Source organism: Apium graveolens, chromosome 6, assembly GCF_009905375.1.
Source record: "Apium graveolens cultivar Ventura chromosome 6, ASM990537v1, whole genome shotgun sequence".
Taxonomy (NCBI): domain Eukaryota; kingdom Viridiplantae; phylum Streptophyta; class Magnoliopsida; order Apiales; family Apiaceae; genus Apium; species Apium graveolens.
The window spans coordinates 29466414-29485425 of NC_133652.1; positions in this window are offsets into that span (position 1 = coordinate 29466414).

The following is a 19012-nucleotide window of genomic DNA, read 5'->3' on the forward strand; positions in this document are numbered from 1 at the left end:
TATCTTCCAAGTGTGGTGATTCATCCTATGTAGTCACTCCTGGTACAGTACGAAGAGCATTACATCTTCCAGAAGATTGTACCTTCTCTATACCAGAGGAATCAGAACTTCGGGGGTTAATGACTGAATTGGGATATGAAAAGAGTCTGATGAAACTTGGACAGTTGAAACGGGCTAATATCAGAAGAGAATGGAGTTTCTTCTTCGATTGCATCACCAAGGCTTTTGGCAACAAGTGTTCAAATTTTGATGTCATCCCAATTCTGAGTCAGCACATCGGGTATGCTATTATTCATCAAACTCATTTTGATTTTGCAACTGGGATAATTGGTTTTATTGGGGATAGGATGATAGAGGATCGAGATGTTGTTTATTTTGCTAGATTCTGTCAACTTATTTACACATATTGTACTGCTGAACCCCAGTTAGTCAGCACTCAAACCCCACCTTTTAAGGTTGTAAAAAGGTACTTTAACGACCTGATAAATGCTGACACAAAGAAATCAATGGTGAGACAATTACAGATTCCTCTGTCTGTGAAACAGATTCTGGTAAATACTGATCTTGCTACTTACAAATCTGTTTACTCAAATGTTCACCCAACTCATCATAACCAAAATCCATCAACCTCAGTACCTATCTCTCATTCTACTCAACCTACCCTCAGAACTTATCTCCAATCATATCTCTCCACTTCACAGACTGCTCAACCTTCTTCTTCAGCACCTACTGTGAAGCCTACATCCTCTACGCCAAAGAGAACAAAGACTGTTCCTCACACATCTCAAAAGAGGAGGAGAATTACTTTGAGAGATGAATCAGATTCTGAGGATCAGATTCCTTCTTCAGAACCTGTAGTCCATGAAGCTGAGACGGCAACTTCTCAGAAGGATTCTGCATTTGGGGGTTCTAGGCTTCTCAAGAGGCTTAGACGTATGACGGTTCCTGACACTCCCAAGGAATCCAAATCAACAAGGAAGTACAAGAAATAGAGGGCACAAAGGCCAGTTTCAGATGATGAGGAGGAAGCAGCTAAGGAAGGGGATCAGGAATCTCTGATCTCACAAGACAAGGAATTTGCTCCAGTCACTTCTTCTCCATCAACTCCATCTCAGGAACCTGTATCTGACAAGGATAATTCACCTTCTGTGTCTCTTGTTGATCCAGGCACAAGTGCTGAAATTGATATTCAGAACCTGGTTGTGCCTGAAATACTTTTCTTAGAAGCTCCAACAGCAAATAATCCTTCCACAACACCTGTTACTGATGCTGTTCAAACTCCTGAGTTATCACTCACACCTTCTCTGCATCAAGATGCTGATGATCAGATTTTAGGTGAGCATCAGGATATGGCTGTTGATCAGAACTTAATATCAGATCAGCAATTAGAGGATGCTGAAGCCTCCATTGCTACTCACACTGTTGTCTTATCAGAAGATACTGATTCTCTAAGTTCTGATGCTGCAAATGTTGGAGATACTGGTGAGGCTGCTACAACTGTAGATGCTGATGAAGCAGGTCCTTCAGGACATACTCCTCCACTGACTCTTCCAAAGTCTGAACTGGTAAAGGAGTTTGTTATCGGGGATGCACCAGTACCTTGGAGTGAAACTCCTGCAGGTCAGGAGTGGACTAAGGAATGGAACTTAGTTTCCTGTGTTCCAAATGCTTTACATCTTGCTGAGCACTTGACTAAAGCTGATGAAATGTTACATTCTGATGATTTTAAAACCCAGCTTAGAGTCACTGCATTGAGTACTAAACATTTACAAGGTCTTCATTCTAACACTCATGCAGAGCTACACAAGATTCAGGAGAACTTTATCAAACAGGAACAAGTTTGGAAAATTGATAAGAAAAAGTTCTTCCAACCTACCATTGACAGGGTTGCTTATATTGAGAAAACTCAAGAGAAGCAACAAGCTCAGATTGATCAAATTCTGACAAACCAAGCTTCTCAGCAATCGCAACTTACTGAAATCCAGACCTCAGTGGAACTACTTATCTCTCTTTTATTACCTGCTGATGCCAAAAAGGGGGAGAAGGTAATTAAGTCCAAATGCAAAACCAACAAGACACTGCAAGGAAAGGATGATGGAAACGATGACCAAGGAAACTCTGGAATGGGTACTGGTCATAGTCAAGGTAGAAGGTTTACATCAAGACAAGATAGTCACAGAACAAGTTCTGATACTGGGAAAAGAATAAGTTCTGCTGCTGGTAAAAGGATAAGTTCTGATGAACTTCTAGATCTTTATGAGGAAATGTCAGGACAGTTATTTCTTCAAGAAAATCCAGGGATGGATTTGGAAAGTTTAAAGAAAGAAGAAGCCAGACTTAAATCAGAGAAAGTCACATCTAAATCTGAAGCTTCTGGTAAAAAGTTACTTCCAAAACCTAAAGGCATTGTGATCAAAGAAAGGATACATACTGAAGAAACTTTGACTAGATCACAACCACAGATAGATCCAAGATCCAAGGGTAAAGAAAAGGTTGGTGAACCTATCAAGCCTTATGTACCTCCTGAGAAAGAAGAAATTACTGATGGAAAAGATGATCTTGCTCTGACTTCAAGAAAAGTTCTTAAAACAACCTCTGACATGGCTCAAGTTGTTCAGAGTCAAGAAATTGTAAGTTCTGATATTCAGAAGAAGCAAGTAACCTCTGACAGTGCTCAAGTTAACTTGATATCAGAAAATAGATCTAAAACACTCCTACCAGGATTCACTAAAGCAAAACAGACTCAATCTTTGAAGACTACTCCAAGTGTTTTTGAAGCAAGAGTAGTTACTGGAAAGAAAGCTAGAGATAAAACTGGATTGGGAAGTGCTGATGAAAGAAGAGTACACAACACTACCGATGATCCAACTTCCTTGAGTGAACCAGGTATTGGAGCAACTCCTGAGAGATTGAATCAACTAGAATCTGTACAGATGGTTTACCATACCTACTTGAAAGAATACATCATGTTGTATTTCATGACAGATGGTAGGGTTTATCATATAAGACAAAATGCCATTCCTTTGAAGTATTTTGAAGAATTGGAGCATGTACTTTTCTTACTTCAAGTGGATGACAGAATAACAGAGACTGCTGCAAACTACTTAAAAGAACAAATTCAGAGACAGAAAAGGCTTTATTCTGTTAAGTCTGACAGCAGATATGTTCCAAAGTACAGAGATCACAATGGGGATATTGTTGATATGAAGCCTAATACTGCACAGATCAGAACGTATCTTGGTATTAAGGGACTTGAATTCAATCTTGAATCTGACAAAGCTTATGTCATAAGACTAGACCAGGAGTTAAGGAAAACAAAGATTAATGATCTCAGAGCTGCAATCTTTCAAACTGGTGAAGATACTGCAGAGCTTAAAGGTGTTAAAAGGAGAATGATTGATGAACTAAGATATGCTGAGAAATGTTTGTTGAAGAACTATCTCAGAACAACTCCTGACATCAGAGAGATCAGAAGTTGATGAAGCCAAGTCGAAGATCTACAACTGCTTAAATTCTGATATTTATGCAGATTGAAGTTGTTATCAGAAGTTGAAATTGGTAAAACTTTAAGGACTGTAAGTTGTAGTTATCTAGTCTATTTCTCATGCATTTGTACTTAATATTTTTGACATCATCAAATATCTGTTTAACTTGTATATTTTGTTAATTTACAAGTTGGGGGAGATTGTTAGATATATTTGATAATGTCATGGCTAATATGTCTTATGTTTAGCTTTCAGATCTTGTGTGAACAGGATAGATCAGTACTTAACTGTTGATCAGTGCTTATACTGGAAGTCAGGACTTAAGGATATCAGTACTTATATTATCAGGAGATAATCATCAGAAGATAGATATCAGAACTTAAGTGCTGAAGGACGATCAGATAAGGACAGTAGCTGGTTAAAGGAAAGAAGATAGAGATAAAACATAAGAAGAGATATGCATGAAGAAGGAATTCCGTGAAGAATGGAATACTTGGAATAGAAGATATCTGATTGATATATTTTAGGAAGCAGAATTATATTCCATATCAATTAGCGATTATCTTGTAACTGTGTAATATATAAACACAGGCATAGGGTTTACACTATAAGTGTTATCATTATCGAAGTTATTAATATATATAACCCTAGCAGCTCTCGTGATATTTGTTCATCACTGAGAGGTAACAGTTCCATATTGTAACAAAGTTTATTGTTTCAATAAAGTTTGTTTTCTGTTACTCAAGTTCTTTAAGTTCGATTTGAGTGTACTATACACTGTATTCACCCCCTCTACAGTGTGCGTGTGACCTAACAAGTGCTTTTTAACATGTTTGTTAAGTGATTTGCAGATTTACAGGCACAACAAAAAGTGATCCGGAATGGTGTATATTAATCCCGTTGGTTGTGGTGAAGGTCTATCTAGCTCACGACCTCCTCTATTTGATGGCACCAACTTTGCAACATGGAAAACCAGATTTCACATTTATGCTAGATCTCAAGGAGTCAAGGTATCAAAGGCGGTGTTCGCATTCCTACCAAAACTGTCGACCACATCATCGTCGAAAAGAAGTTTAGTGAATACAACTTAGAGGAAGAAGCCACAATGAATATTGCCGCCAAGGTGGAAATGGTTCTCACAAGTGCACTTGCAGAAAAAGAATATAAAAGAGTAAATAATTGCAAGCCGGCACAAGAAATATGGAACAAATTAATGGTAACCTATGAAGGAACCACTGATATAAAAGATTCTCGGATGGATACATTGATCCAAGAGTACGAGAACTTTAAACTCCAAGAAGGAGAAAATATCATCGATATGGAAACAAGATTTACTCGTATTATCGATGAGTTATCTCAACTTGGAGAGAATTATACTCAAAATGAAAAGAATTGAAGAGTGCTCAAATCTCTACCTCCTAGTTGGAACGTTAAAGTCACTACTATAAAAGAGATGCACAACTTAAATGAGTATAAGATTGATAACCTATTCGAAAATCTTCGTGCTTACGAAGAAGATAATATTCCGGAAAAGGTTGCTCCAAAAGTGGAGGATAAAAAGAAAAATATGGCTCTAAAGGCCATATTAATTGATGAAGATGAAAATGACGAGGAGTTAAACGAGGAACTCCAAAATATCGATGAGAGTAAAATTGCTCTACTCACGAGACAACTTCATCGTATGCTTCAAAGCAAAGCTCAAAGATACGGAAAAGGCTTCCTAAAATCAAATAATCAACAAAGAGTATTTAACTCTAACAGAAGGCCAAATTACTCTCAAAATTATTCTTCCAGCTATAAGAGTAATTATCCGTCAATGAGCTACAATAAAGGCAAAGGTAATCAAAATATAAATACCTATAGTAATGCCAATGCCTCTACAAACATCATGTTTATACTCCTCCAAAACCTAAAGATCCATCTCTGGAGGAAACACAAGATGTGTGTTTTGAGTGTAAACTACCCGGTCACTATAAAAGGGAATGTCCTAAACTCTCAAAGGGATGAAGTCTCATGGACGAAAATGGTTGGGATCTAAGTAAATATGAAGAAGCTCCGAAAGCTAGTGAAGAAGTGGTCAATCTATGCTTAATGGCTCTCGGAGATGAAACTACCTCAACGGAAATCTCCTCTTCAAATCAAGAGGTAACATCTAACTATATCTCAATTAAATCTTTATTAGATGAATCTAACTTATCACTCATAGATATGAATAAGCATGATTTAATTGAACTTGTAGTAAGTTATAAAAATAAATATAAAGATGTTGAACAAAGGTTTCACTTGCTATGGTCCGAGGAGATGAAAATTGAGGAAATTCATCATACTCAAAATAAAGAATATACTCGGATGATGGACTCAAAAGTCCAAGATGAGAATGAGATTACGTCTCTAAAAGATCAAAACCATCTCATCAAGATTGAGGTAAATAAACTTCTATAAAATATACTCAATCTTGAGACAGAGAATATATCATTAATTCTCAAAGACGAAGAGATGGAACATGAAAAGATACGATTGAATGATAATATTTGTAAACTTCACGTTGATCTATTGAAATTAAAGATTCTAAATAAATCAAATGTTCAAGATAAAGACACATCTTATAAAGACAATCCTGACAAAAGAAAATGAGCTATTAGAAACCAATGAGATTAAAAGTGAAGCTTTATGGTTAAAAGAAGAAAATCATAAACTCATAGCTCAAGTTAAGGATCAAGAAAGAATCCTTAACAACAAGATTGATGCCTTAAATAAAGAGAATGAAAATCTTGAAGAAGTCATTCAAAGATTTACAAAAGGCGATAAGATGTTAGATCAAATGGTGCATACAAAAACCTCATATAATCATGAAGGTTTGGGATATAATAAGCGAAAGAGATATGTCCTAAGTCCAATCATGTATGAGGATTTAGGAATAACTTTTGTGTAATCTGTTTTGATTTCATTGATATTAATAAAAGACTTGTTTTGTTTTTATTGCGGGCTCTATCTATTTTAAGTGTTTAAATAAGATATACCACAGTTTAGAGTAAAGCTTTTTATGGATTATGATGAGATCATAATAATGAGACCTAAAAGATGATAACTCTAAACTTAAATAGTTCCTGGTCGTAGGATTACTAACTGGTAATTAATAATCCGCAAAGATCGGTACATACTATGCTTGCTTCATTATGAAGGATGTCTGTTCTCATAGACATTTGTGTGGTGACACTATAGCTAGTATGTATGTGCTTATTAAAGAGTTTTGATGAGACACTCAAAGAGTTTGGTTTTATCAAAAACATAGATGAACCATGTGTCTACAAGAAGGTTAGTGGGAGCGCGGTAACATTTCTTGTATTGTATGTAGATGACATACTTCTTATAGGAAATGATATACCGATGCTGCAATCAGTTAAACTATGGCTATCAAAGAACTTCACCATGAAGGACTTGGGAGAAGCATCCTACATTCTCGGTAAGAAGATCTATAGAGATAAATCTAGAAGAATGATAGGTCTTACCCAGGGTACATACATCCAGAAAGTGCTTAAAAGGTTTAGCATGGAAAACTCCAAAAGAGGTCTCATACCGATGAGCCATGGAGTGTCCCTTTCCGAAAAAATGTCTCCTAAGACACCTAAGGAAAGAGAGCGTATGTGTTAGGTCCCAATGTGTTTGTAGAAGGGGGGGGGTTGAATACAAACAGTACCGAATAATCGAATTAAATGCGGAATAAAAAATGTGAAACAAAATTCAAGTTAAATAAAAATATTATTAAACTTGAAAGGTGTTACAACAACTGTATCGATTACAAGGAATTAATCTCAAATTAATTATCACAAATCTAGAATAAATTCGACATGAACTTTTTCTATTTTTGTAATAAAAAGATTCAAATGGTAAACGCAATTTGAGATTAAGTTCTAGGGATTTTGATCCGCTAGATTGTTACACAAGAACAAGATAAAGATTTCTAGTTGATTGGATTTAACTTTACAATCTAGAAATTGATCTTGAAGTTTTGCAGAGAAGAATAAAATGTTTGCTACGGCTGCTCTGTTCTTGTTTGTTGACTTGTGTATTTGATGATTATTTCTTTAGGCTGCTTCTGTGTCTTTTTAATTCATTCAACAGAATTGAATTGAACTGGAATGACAATCCTATAGCTGGCAAGACTTTCGGTAGGACAATGGATTGAACTAGCAAGACAATCTGATTGAACTACAATGACTTTCGGTATGACAATCAGTTGAACTAGCAAGACTATCTCCTTCCCAGTAGAACTTTCGGTAGGACAATTGAAATGACTTGGCATGACAATCGGTATGACAATCCTGATTGTCATGCTAGTTCATTTTCAATTGTCTTGCTAATTTAAGACTGTTTTTAATCCAATTTAAATTCTGAAAAATCCTTAATATTAATTCTGAATTAATTAATCAATTAATTCAATTAATGAATAAATTAATCTTTGCAGATATAATTTATTTTCTTAATTAAATTATATGACTTAATTAATTAATAGAGAATTAATACTAATCCTGAGCAGCAACCAATCTTCTGAATATCTTCTGAAAATCACTGAAAATTATGAATCAATTCCACCACTTCAACGTTGACACTCGATGTACTGTCTGGTTCATGAGTGACTAACTTCCGTGACGTTTCTTCATGTCTTGACTTTGATACTTTGATTTTCTTCAGATTAAATCCTTGTAATTAATGATACTCTGACGAGATCTCTGTCACTTGATTAAATCCACACTCTTGATTTATATCACTGAGGCATGATCAATTTCTTGAACTTCTTCCAGTGAATTAATTCCTCAAGTCTGTAGATGAACCTTATTTATGAATCCTTTGACAGATATTACTCTGTGAGATCTCTTTTAACGGTAGATCCACTATTTACTTATTACATTCTTATTTGAGTTGAGTTGAATCCTCGAATATACAAATAGGCTATGACATATGACTTACAATCTCCCCCTATTTGTTTGTTAGACAATAACACACAAATACCTAGAGGATAACTCAACTAACAGATAAGAAAAAGATATAAAAAGAAATGCAAAGTAAATAGTAGAAAAGTTCTGGACTAGATTTAACATTTTCCAGATTCCAAGTAGATGTTCCTCTAGACTGAACATATCTTCAAGTAGTTCCATCTTCATTTGTACAACTACATTTCCTGTTGAGAAGCCCATATCTCTCTTGCTTCTCCCCCTATGAGAATCAACTGATTAAAGAAGATCACCTTCGTTTACCACCTCTCCCGTATAATAGGATCCGCAGATAAAAACCAGTGGTACTCCCCAAACAGCTTCTTCCCTTACTAGAAAATCACCTTGTGTTTACCACCTCTCCCGTACAATAGGATCCATAGTTACAAACAACAATGGTGTGGTGTAGTGTACATGTAGGATCTTTTTCTTCCTCCCTGCTATTTCTCCCCCTTAGTTGAGGAATCCTCCAAACTATTACTTAAGCTTTTATCTCCCCCTTAAAGAAGGAATGTATGCCGTCGTCTGAAGGAGTTCTCATATATCTATTGGTTGGAAAAGAAATAACAAGTAGTTTCTCTTTCTTCCTCACTGTGAGTGTGTGATTCTGTTTAGTGTACCTCACATGTGTTTCGCTCTTCTCTCCACTCGTGTTTACACTCATTCTCACAAGTGTATCACTCTTCTCTCATAGCTCCATAATCCAGCTGTACCTGCAAGGAAAATCACCTTAGCCATCCTTAAGGAGGTCACAGGTGGTGCAATGGGAGTTCGCAAAGATTTGAATTCTGGGAAGGTAAACAATGATCCAAAGAATTTAGCATAGAGATCAAGGTTCCCTTCTAATGTCTGTGAAGACATTTCCTTGTGACTCATCAGGTAATATCTGAATCATTGTCAACAAGTTGTCGATCTGCACCTATGTCAGATCCACTATCCGCAGATGCATCCAGGGGATTTAAGCCTGGGGAGGTAGACACTGACCACTGACATATGGCTTATGGATCAGTATCCTCTCCTAACACCTATAAAGGCAATTGGTCCATTAACGAACCTTGAACAATCGAATCTGACCTTAAAATGGTCGAAACTCTTATTTCCGTCAACTCATCCTTTGTGTGTGTAACCTCTCCTTGTGCATCAAGAATTGTTTATGTTTGAAGTGGTGACACTACATCGGATACCTTGGCTGACAGGCAAAATTCAATAGACGCACCCTGTTGAGAGAATGAATCTAGTAACTGTTTTTGTGCCTTTTCAGCCATTACATCTTTTTGAGAAGATGTATGGGGGCTAGCAGTTGTCTCGGTTTAAATACTACTCATCTATGTAGGAGACAGAGCTACTGGGTTGACTACAGAACCTTCCTTATGTGGTGCACTAAGGCACTATCTCCCTCACGCTCATTCATACTACATTTAGTGGTAAGAGAGTGTTGGTTGGTTCTATTTCTGTGTTTGTCTTTTACAGTCTGGGATAGATGTTGTGGGTTTTCAACCTCATGACTGTCAATGAAAGAAAGTCATTGGAGACTGAACCTGTATCACAGAACATATGGTAATAGAGAGAAAATGATTTACAATAGTGATTTCAAAAGATTTTACATGACATAAGAAATCACTAATGTATAAAGAAGTTTGATTTTGTTTTTTTTAATATGAATGAGTTTTTGATAAAACATTGATCACTTAGGGTAAAGTCTAAGTAATTCTCATTCATGTCAAAAGCTTACAAATATCTGCAACATAATGTTAACAATATATCATTGACCGATACTTGTCAAGTACTTTAGATACTAATTGTTATGTTGCATAAAGAATATATCACTGCACATATAAAACAATATGATTGTGCCTAATGATAAGAGAGTTAAAAATATGACGACTCTACTAGTTCATATTAAACAATAACTTCAGTTAGAGTGCCATACCATGTTCTTGACGATTGCTTGAGTAGTACACTAGTTCATACCAACCTGAAGTGAGATTGTGAAGAAGAGATTGCATAGTCCAATAGATCTGCAGCTGCAAAGTCCATGAACTGTGGTGCATTGACTTCCTCTTTTGACTCACCAACCAGGAGTATACTTGTACACATCTTACTAGAGTCCAATTCTAAGTGTAATGTGTAGCAGGTGCCTGATATGTCGTAATATTCTCAAGTCTCATCACTGGTGCTATATATTAGATGATGCTTCCTGATAATAACCTAGCACACTATACAAAATTTTCAATGATAACATTCCCAGCTTGCAAACAGCCATATCCCTCGGATAAACCTTTGCTATTATCTCCAAAGGTAACCAGGGGGCCAGCTTTCTCAATCCACATTTGATAGCAGGGCTCTATCTCCGGTCATATGTCTTGATGATCCACTGTCAAGAATCCAAAGTACCGGTTACTCCTGTTTAATGCCCTGCACTACAAATGGATTAAACCTTCTTCGGAACCCAAACTTGGTTGGGCCCGGCATACTTGTAGAACTGTCCTTTGTCAGGCAAAACAACATTTTTAATTTTAATTGCCTCAACTTTCTCAATGACTGAACATTCGACCTTGTAAACAGTCTTAACAAATTTCTGTTTAAGCTTAGGTACAAATGTCTCCTTTCTAGCCTTAGAAGGACTAGCAGTCTTACACCTATCATACTTCTTGTTATTCACATGCTGACGAGGAGTAGTCTTATCATTAGAAACATGCTTACCATTAAAATAAGCATACATCAGATTAAAAGCACAAGACATATAATTAGAAACACCACATGCTTTATGAGAGTGATTAATAGTAGGCAATTTATGCATGGCAGACATGGCATTTTTGTTATCCAACTCATGTGTGTCTGAGTTAGTCTCAGTTACTTTCACAACTTTGACTGGAACTTTCGACACACTTGACTTGGAAACAACCTTCTCATTAGCATGATCTTCAGCACGTATTTCTTCCTGAATAACAGAAGAGGTCGCATCAAATGGTTCAGCAATTGATGGTTTATAGAGGGGTTCATCAACACCCTTAAGCACATGTGGTACTTCCCTCCCTTTAGCACAGACACGAGGAGGGGAGTTTATGCCTAATTCTCCAATAGCAACATTGTAATCATAACCTATTCCAGATGTTTGATTAACAGATTGCTTACTGTAGAACTCTTTAGCCTTCAAACAAGAATTGAAGTAGGCTCTAACCTTAGTCTCAAGACCGGTGATCTTGTCTTTGAGAATAGTTTCGAGTTTTTTATAACAATCAACTCTATTCTCTAGAAAAGATACTTGTTCTTTTAATTTGTCTTGATTAATGTGCACAAGTCTTAATTCATTGACCTCTTTCTCAAGGTCTGTGATCTGTAAACTTAACAGTTCATTATCACGACGTGCACAATCTAAGTTACCTCTTAGATGATAAACCATTTCAGCATCAGAAAGTTTTACCTCTATTCTTGATGATGAAGCTTTTCCATCAATAGCCATAAGAGCAAGATTTCCTTCATCTTCATCTTCACTGTCAGTATCATCCCAGCTTCTTCCCTTTGCCAGATAAGCCCTTTCAGAGTTCTTTCTTACTTGTTTTGGCTTCCTACATTCTGTGGTAAAGTGTCCCAACTCATTGCAGTTATAGCATCTAATGGTGATCCGATCAACCATCCCTGTTTTGTATCCACCACTGCTGGTGTTAGAGGATGAAGATCCACCTTTCTGGAATTTGTTGTAGTTGGACTTGTACTTAAGCTTGGGATTCCTCTTGAATCTGACATGGGAGAATCTCTTGACAATTTGGGCCATTGACTCGTCTTCCAATTGCTCCAGCTCTTCCAAGGAATAAAAATCATCACTTGATTGATTTGTAGTAGGAGGATCATATTCTGCTACTAACATATTTTCCTCAGCCTTGGAACACTGTACCATTCTCTCCAATTGTTGAGATTGCTGTTGTTGTTGACCTTCAGCTACAAGTGCAGTAGATGTGCTGACCATTCTATCCTTCCCGTAGACTTCCTTCTGTTGAATCTGCTCCAACTCATAGGTTTTTAACACTCCATAGAGCCTGTCCAAAGAAATCTCACTCAGATCTCTAGCTTCTCTAATGGCCGTGATTCTATGTTCAAGATGAGTTGGCAGTGTTAAAAGGAACTTTTTGTTGACCTCCCTGATTGAATAATATTTCCCATTTATGTTCAGGTTGTTGATCAATGCATTGTACCTCTCAAACACTTCAGTAATTCCTTCTCCTGTATTTGATTTAAAATATTCATACTCAGAGGTTAGGATCTCCAACTTGTTCTCCCTAACTTCCTCTGTGCCTTCATTAATCACCTCAATAGTTTCCCACATGTGTTTGGAATTTTTACAGTTCATCACATGTCTGTTCATCAAGGGATCAAGGGAATCAATTAATATTAATTGAAGGCTGGCATCCATGGAGGCTTCTTCCTTCTCAGCAGGAGTAAAATCTTCAGGCTCTTTTGGATATGTTCTAGCTTTGGTAATCACAACATCATCTACTATCACCTCTGGTTCAATAACCATCGGAGTTTTTAGACCCTTCTTTAACAAGTTCAGATATTTGGGATTTGCAACTTGTAAAAATAATAGCATCTTCTTCTTCCACATAATATAATTCTCTTTATCAAATTGTGGAATTTTAACGGTTCCAACTTTTTGTGAAGTCATTATGAATTTTTGAATGAATAAAAATTCAAGGAGTTGAAAAATCACAAAAGTCTAGGATCTTGATTTGTTCGTTAATCAGAAGGCTCTGATACCAATTGTTAGGTCCCAATGTGTTTGTAGAAGGGGGGGTTGAATACAAACAGTACCGAATAATCGAATTAAATGCGGAATAAAAAATGTGAAACAAAATTCAAGTTAAATAAAAATATTATTAAACTTGAAAGGTGTTACAACAACTGTATCGATTACAAGGAATTAATCTCAAATTAATTATCACAAATCTAGAATAAATTCGACATGAACTTTTTCTATTTTTGTAATAAAAAGATTCAAATGCTAAACGCAATTTGAGATTAAGTTCTAGGGATTTTGATCCGCTAGATTGTTACACAAGAACAAGATAAAGATTTCTAGTTGATTGGATTTAACTTTAGAATCTAGAAATTGATCTTGAAGTTTTGCAGAGAAGAATAAAATGTTTGCTACGACTGCTCTGTTCTTGTTTGTTGACTTGTGTATTTGATGATTATTTCTTTCTGCTGCTTCTGTGTCTTTTTAATTCATTCAACAGAATTGAATTGAACTGGAATGACAATCCTATAGCTGGCAAGACTTTCGGTAGGACAATGGATTGAACTAGCAAGACAATCTGATTGAACTACAATGACTTTCGGTATGACAATCAGTTGAACTAGCAAGACTATCTCCTTCCCAGTAGAACTTTCGGTAGGACAATTGAAATGACTTGGCATGACAATCGGTGACAATCCTGATTGTCACGCTAGTTCATTTTCAATTGTCTAGCTAATTTAAGACTGTTTTTAATCCAATTTAAATTCTGAAAAATCCTTAATATTAATTCTGAATTAATTAATCAATTAATTCAATTAATGAATAAATTAATCTTTGCAGATATAATTTATTTTCTTAATTAAATTATATGACTTAATTAATTAATAGAGAATTAATACTAATCCTGAGCAGCAACCAATCTTCTGAATATCTTCTGAAAATCACTGAAAATTATGAATCAATTCCACCACTTCAACGTTGACACTCGATGTACTGTCTGGTTCATGAGTGACTAACTTCCGTGACGTTTCTTCATGTCTTGACTTTGATACTTTGATTTTCTTCAGATTAAATCCTTGTAATTAATGATACTCTGACGAGATCTCTGTCACTTGATTAAATCCACACTCTTGATTTATATCACTGAGGCATGATCAATTTCTTGAACTTCTTCCAGTGAATTAATTCCTCAAGTCTGTAGATGAACCTTATTTCTGAATCCTTTGACAAATATTACTCTGTGAGATCTCTTTTGACGGTAGATCCACTATTTACTTATTACATTCTTATTTGAGTTGAGTTGAATCCTCGAATATATAAATAGGCTATGACATATGACTTACAGTATGAGTAAGATTCCTTATGCTTCAGCAATAGGATCTATCATGTACGCGATATTGTGTACAAGGCCTGATGTTGCTTATTCAATTAGTGTGACGAGCAGATATAAATCCAATCCAGGTGAAGACCACTGGAAAGCAGTGAAAAACATCCTTAAGTACTTGCGAAGGACTCAGGACATTTTTTTTATTTTTGGTGGTGAATCTGAGTTGAAAATAGAGGGTTATACTGACTCTAGTTTTCAATCAGAAAGTGATAGCAAATCCATGTCAGGGTACGTGTTTACTCTGAATGGTGGTGCGATTAGTTGGAAGAGTTCCAAACAGTCTACAACGGCTGACTCCACAGCGGAAGCATAATATATAGCTGCAAGTGAAGCTGTAAAAGAAGCCGTTTGGATGAGGAAATTTGTTTCTGAGTTGGGAGTTGTTCCTAGCGTTGAAGAGCCTATTTTGTTGTATTGTGATAATAACGCAGCAATAGCACAAGCCAAGGAACCAAGGTCTCATAAAAATTCCAAACATGTCCTGTGGTGCTTTCATCTGATTAGGGAGATTGTTCAAAGAGGAGATGTCAACGTCGAGAGAGTTGACACACATAACAACGTAGCACACCCTTTAACAAAGCCACTTTCTCAAAGTCACTTTGATCGTCATAAAGACAAGATGGGTATTAGATACTAGAGTGATTGACTTTAGTACAATTGGGAGATTGAAAGAGATATGTCCTAAGTCCAATCATGTATGAGGATTTAGGAATAACTTTTATGTAATCTGTTTTGATTTCATTGATATTAATAAAAGACTTGTTTTATTTTTATTGTGGGCTTCATCTATTTTAAGTGTTTAAATAAGATATACCACAGTTTAGAGTAAAGCTTTTTATGGATTGTGATGAGATCATAATAATGAGACCTAAAAGATGATAACTCTAAACTTAAATAGTTCCTGGTCGTAGGATTACTAACTGGTAATTAATAATCCGCAAAGATCGGTACATACTATGCTTGCTTCATTATGAAGGATGTCTGTTCTCATAGACATTTGTGTGGTGACACTATAGCTAGTATGTAGGTGCTTATTATAGAATAAGTTCACTGAACATGACTCACACAGCTGAACAACTGATGGAGTTCACTCACGTGTCAACAATTGTTCACATAGTGATAGTTGTACAAGTATCCTTAGACTTGAGGTCATCATAGTCATCCTGTGTACACTGAACTATGCTTTGGTTTAGTTCTTAGTCTCCAGGGACAATTATAAGGGCTCTACTGGGTATAGGAATTTGTACACGAAGATAGTGTATGATCAATAAAGGATCTACCCCTTCCAGTGAAGGAAGACAATGTTCAATGCTGATCCATTTATGCTAGTTCAGGAATCTCTGGCCAGAGTGAATGAAATTAGAAAGGAGTTTCTAATTTACATTAAATAGAACTAAGCATAGTGAATGGAAAAGCAAATGATTAAATAAGATAGACTTGACACAAGTTCCATGCCTTATATTTAATCGTGACATTGCAGGGTAGAAGGAATTGATTGTACGGTAACTACTCACTGAATTGGTTCTTAGTATTCTAAGCAGTGAATTCGTATTATCCGGATAGTCGTGATATGCTGAGAAGTATCCCTCACGATGTAGAATAAATATGATTAATTAATTAATCATATTTAATGAATTAGAGAATTTATATAAATAATAATAAAATAGTTTTATTATTTTTTATTTCTACTATCGGCTTAATATTGAACCTACAGGGTCACACCGTAAAAGAGAATGATTTAATGGTGGAGGAATTAATTAATAATGGCTGACAATTATTTATTTATGAAATAAATAATTAATTGGCAAATTTAATAATTGATTAAATAAGATTTAATTGATTATAAATTAATTAAGAAAAAGTTCTTAATATTATTAATTAAGAATTTAATTTTTGGAAATTAAATCAAGTGAGAGAATTATTTTTAAAGTGTTTAGAAAAAGGATTAATAATTAAAAGGTGTTTTAATTATTACTAAGAATAATAAAGGGTTAATAATAATAATATTTTATGGGAAAATTTTCAGCTGAAAATTTTGCTACTATTATAAACCCTATTTTTTGCCTCAACCTAAAAATTTATAAAACCCTAATTCTCTCCACCTCCTCCTCCTCCATTACATCGATTTCTTGGTGGATACCGGTGGAGTGATTCACACTTGAGGAGCAGCTGCTAGGGATCTCCGCTCGTGGTTCTTGGATCGCTTTTAAAGGTTAGAAATGATCCCTCGATTTAATTTACGATCTGTATGCATATTATATGGATTTTATATCATGAAAATTGTTTTTACCATGCTTCCGTGATAGATAAAATCCTACAATAAGAATTCTCCTTCAAAAGGAAATACTCGGAGATTTGTTTCACCAATAAAGACTTCACTCGAATCACCATCTTATAAATGTTCTTATTACAATAAAATGGGACATACCATTCAATATTGGAAATTCAAGAATGGTGAAATTAAGGGGAAACATGTATGGATTCGCAAGGAATCATACAAGAAAAATGATAAACATGTGCCTTATAAAAATATAAAATATAAAAATCAAAGGCAACAATGGTCTCATCAATCTACTATGTTTCAAAATATAAACACACAATATCATGTTAGGTCACACAACACTGTAGAAGGGGGTTGAATACAGTGTAGAATACAATCAAATCGATTTAAAGCACATGTAAAAGAAAACAGATGTATTCTATATAATAAACTTTGTTACAATGGAACTGTTCTCTCTCAGTGATGAACAAATATCACGAGAGCTGCTAGGTTACAATATATGATCTTCTCGATTATCATAACTCTTATAGAGTAAACCTATGTCTGTGCTTATATAGACACACAGTTACAAGATAACTTCTAGTTGATATGGAATATAATTTTGTCTCCTAAAATATATCAACCAGATATCTTATATAATTCTTTTAGTCCTCTAACTCTTTCCATGCATATCTTCTTCTTGTATTAGTCTCGATCATCTTTCCTGTACATCAGCTTCCTTTCTTAACTGTTAGTCCTCCAGTACTTAAGTTCTGATATCCATCTTCTGATATTATCTTCTAATAATCTTAGTCCTGATATCCTTAAGTCCTGACTTTCAGTAAGTCCTGATTCCAGTAAGAACTGATAATTCCTGTTAGTTAAGATCTGAAAACTAAACATGAAACATATTAGACATGACATCTCAAATATATCCAACAATCTCCCCCAACTTATAAATTATGCAAGAATGTACAAGTTAATAGATTTAATGATGTCAAAAAAATTTAAGTTCAAATGCAATAAGAGTTTAATAAGACTATTAATTACAACTTACAAAACATCCAGTTTTACCAACATCACTGAATAAATCTGAATCCATAATGATTCTTAACAAAATCATTTATCAGATTATCTTCAGCTTTCTTCAGAACTTCAGCTTACTGTGCTTTGACCTGCAGCAGTTCTTCTACATTACTATCACCAATTTGATAAATGGCTGTTCTGAGAGCTTGAATGGATGTTCTTTCAAGTCCATCACCAAGTCTGATAACCTTACAATGTGAAGAGTTTTCATTATAACATAAGCATCTTCCTTTCAGAATAACTTCCACCTTAGCAGAATTCTTCAGCATAGGAATTTCTCTTCCATCACCTTCATTAATCATTAGACTGTAATGAGAAGTCTTTGTACCAGATATTCTAAATAGATCTCTTATAGCCTTCAAAATCTGACCATCTTCTTGTAACATCAGATTTTACTTCCAGAAGATAGTGAATATGTTGAAGTTCTCTGATAGACTTCTTTAATATATCGGTATCAGCTAATCTATAAGTCCTTCCATCATTGAGAAATAAGATCAATTTCTCTTTCAGATTCTCCTTATCATGAGCATCTATCACAACTTGAGCAGACAACACCTTGTCAAGGTGCCTTTGTTTGATTTGTTCATTTGGTTTGTCTGTCAATATGAAAGGATCTCTTAGAGTAACCTTTACTCCTGTTTGAATCTTCTCTTCGCCAGAACCTAATCCAGCTCTATCTCTAGGTTGCTTGGCTTTCAACCCAAATGTAGCAAGTTGATTAATCATGAGATTGGATTTTGGTTCAACTAGAGTAGCCTTCTTCCATAACAGCTTCTTCTTATCAGCAATTGTCATTTTATCCAAATCAGCTTGAGCATTGTCAGTAGTTGATGTCTTGATAGCTTGATCAGAATTTGCTGTTTCTTCTGTACCTTCCTGTCCTTTATTCTGAATAACAACTTGAGCAGTGTCAGAGGTTGTTTTAGAATCTTCAATTATCTTTCTTCTTTTCAGAATTTGAACAGTTTCATCTTCAACAAGATTATCATCTGATACTTGAACCATTTTACACACTGGTTTCATCAGAGCTTGAGAAGTTTTCAAGTCCAGTGACTTGGTTGGTTCATA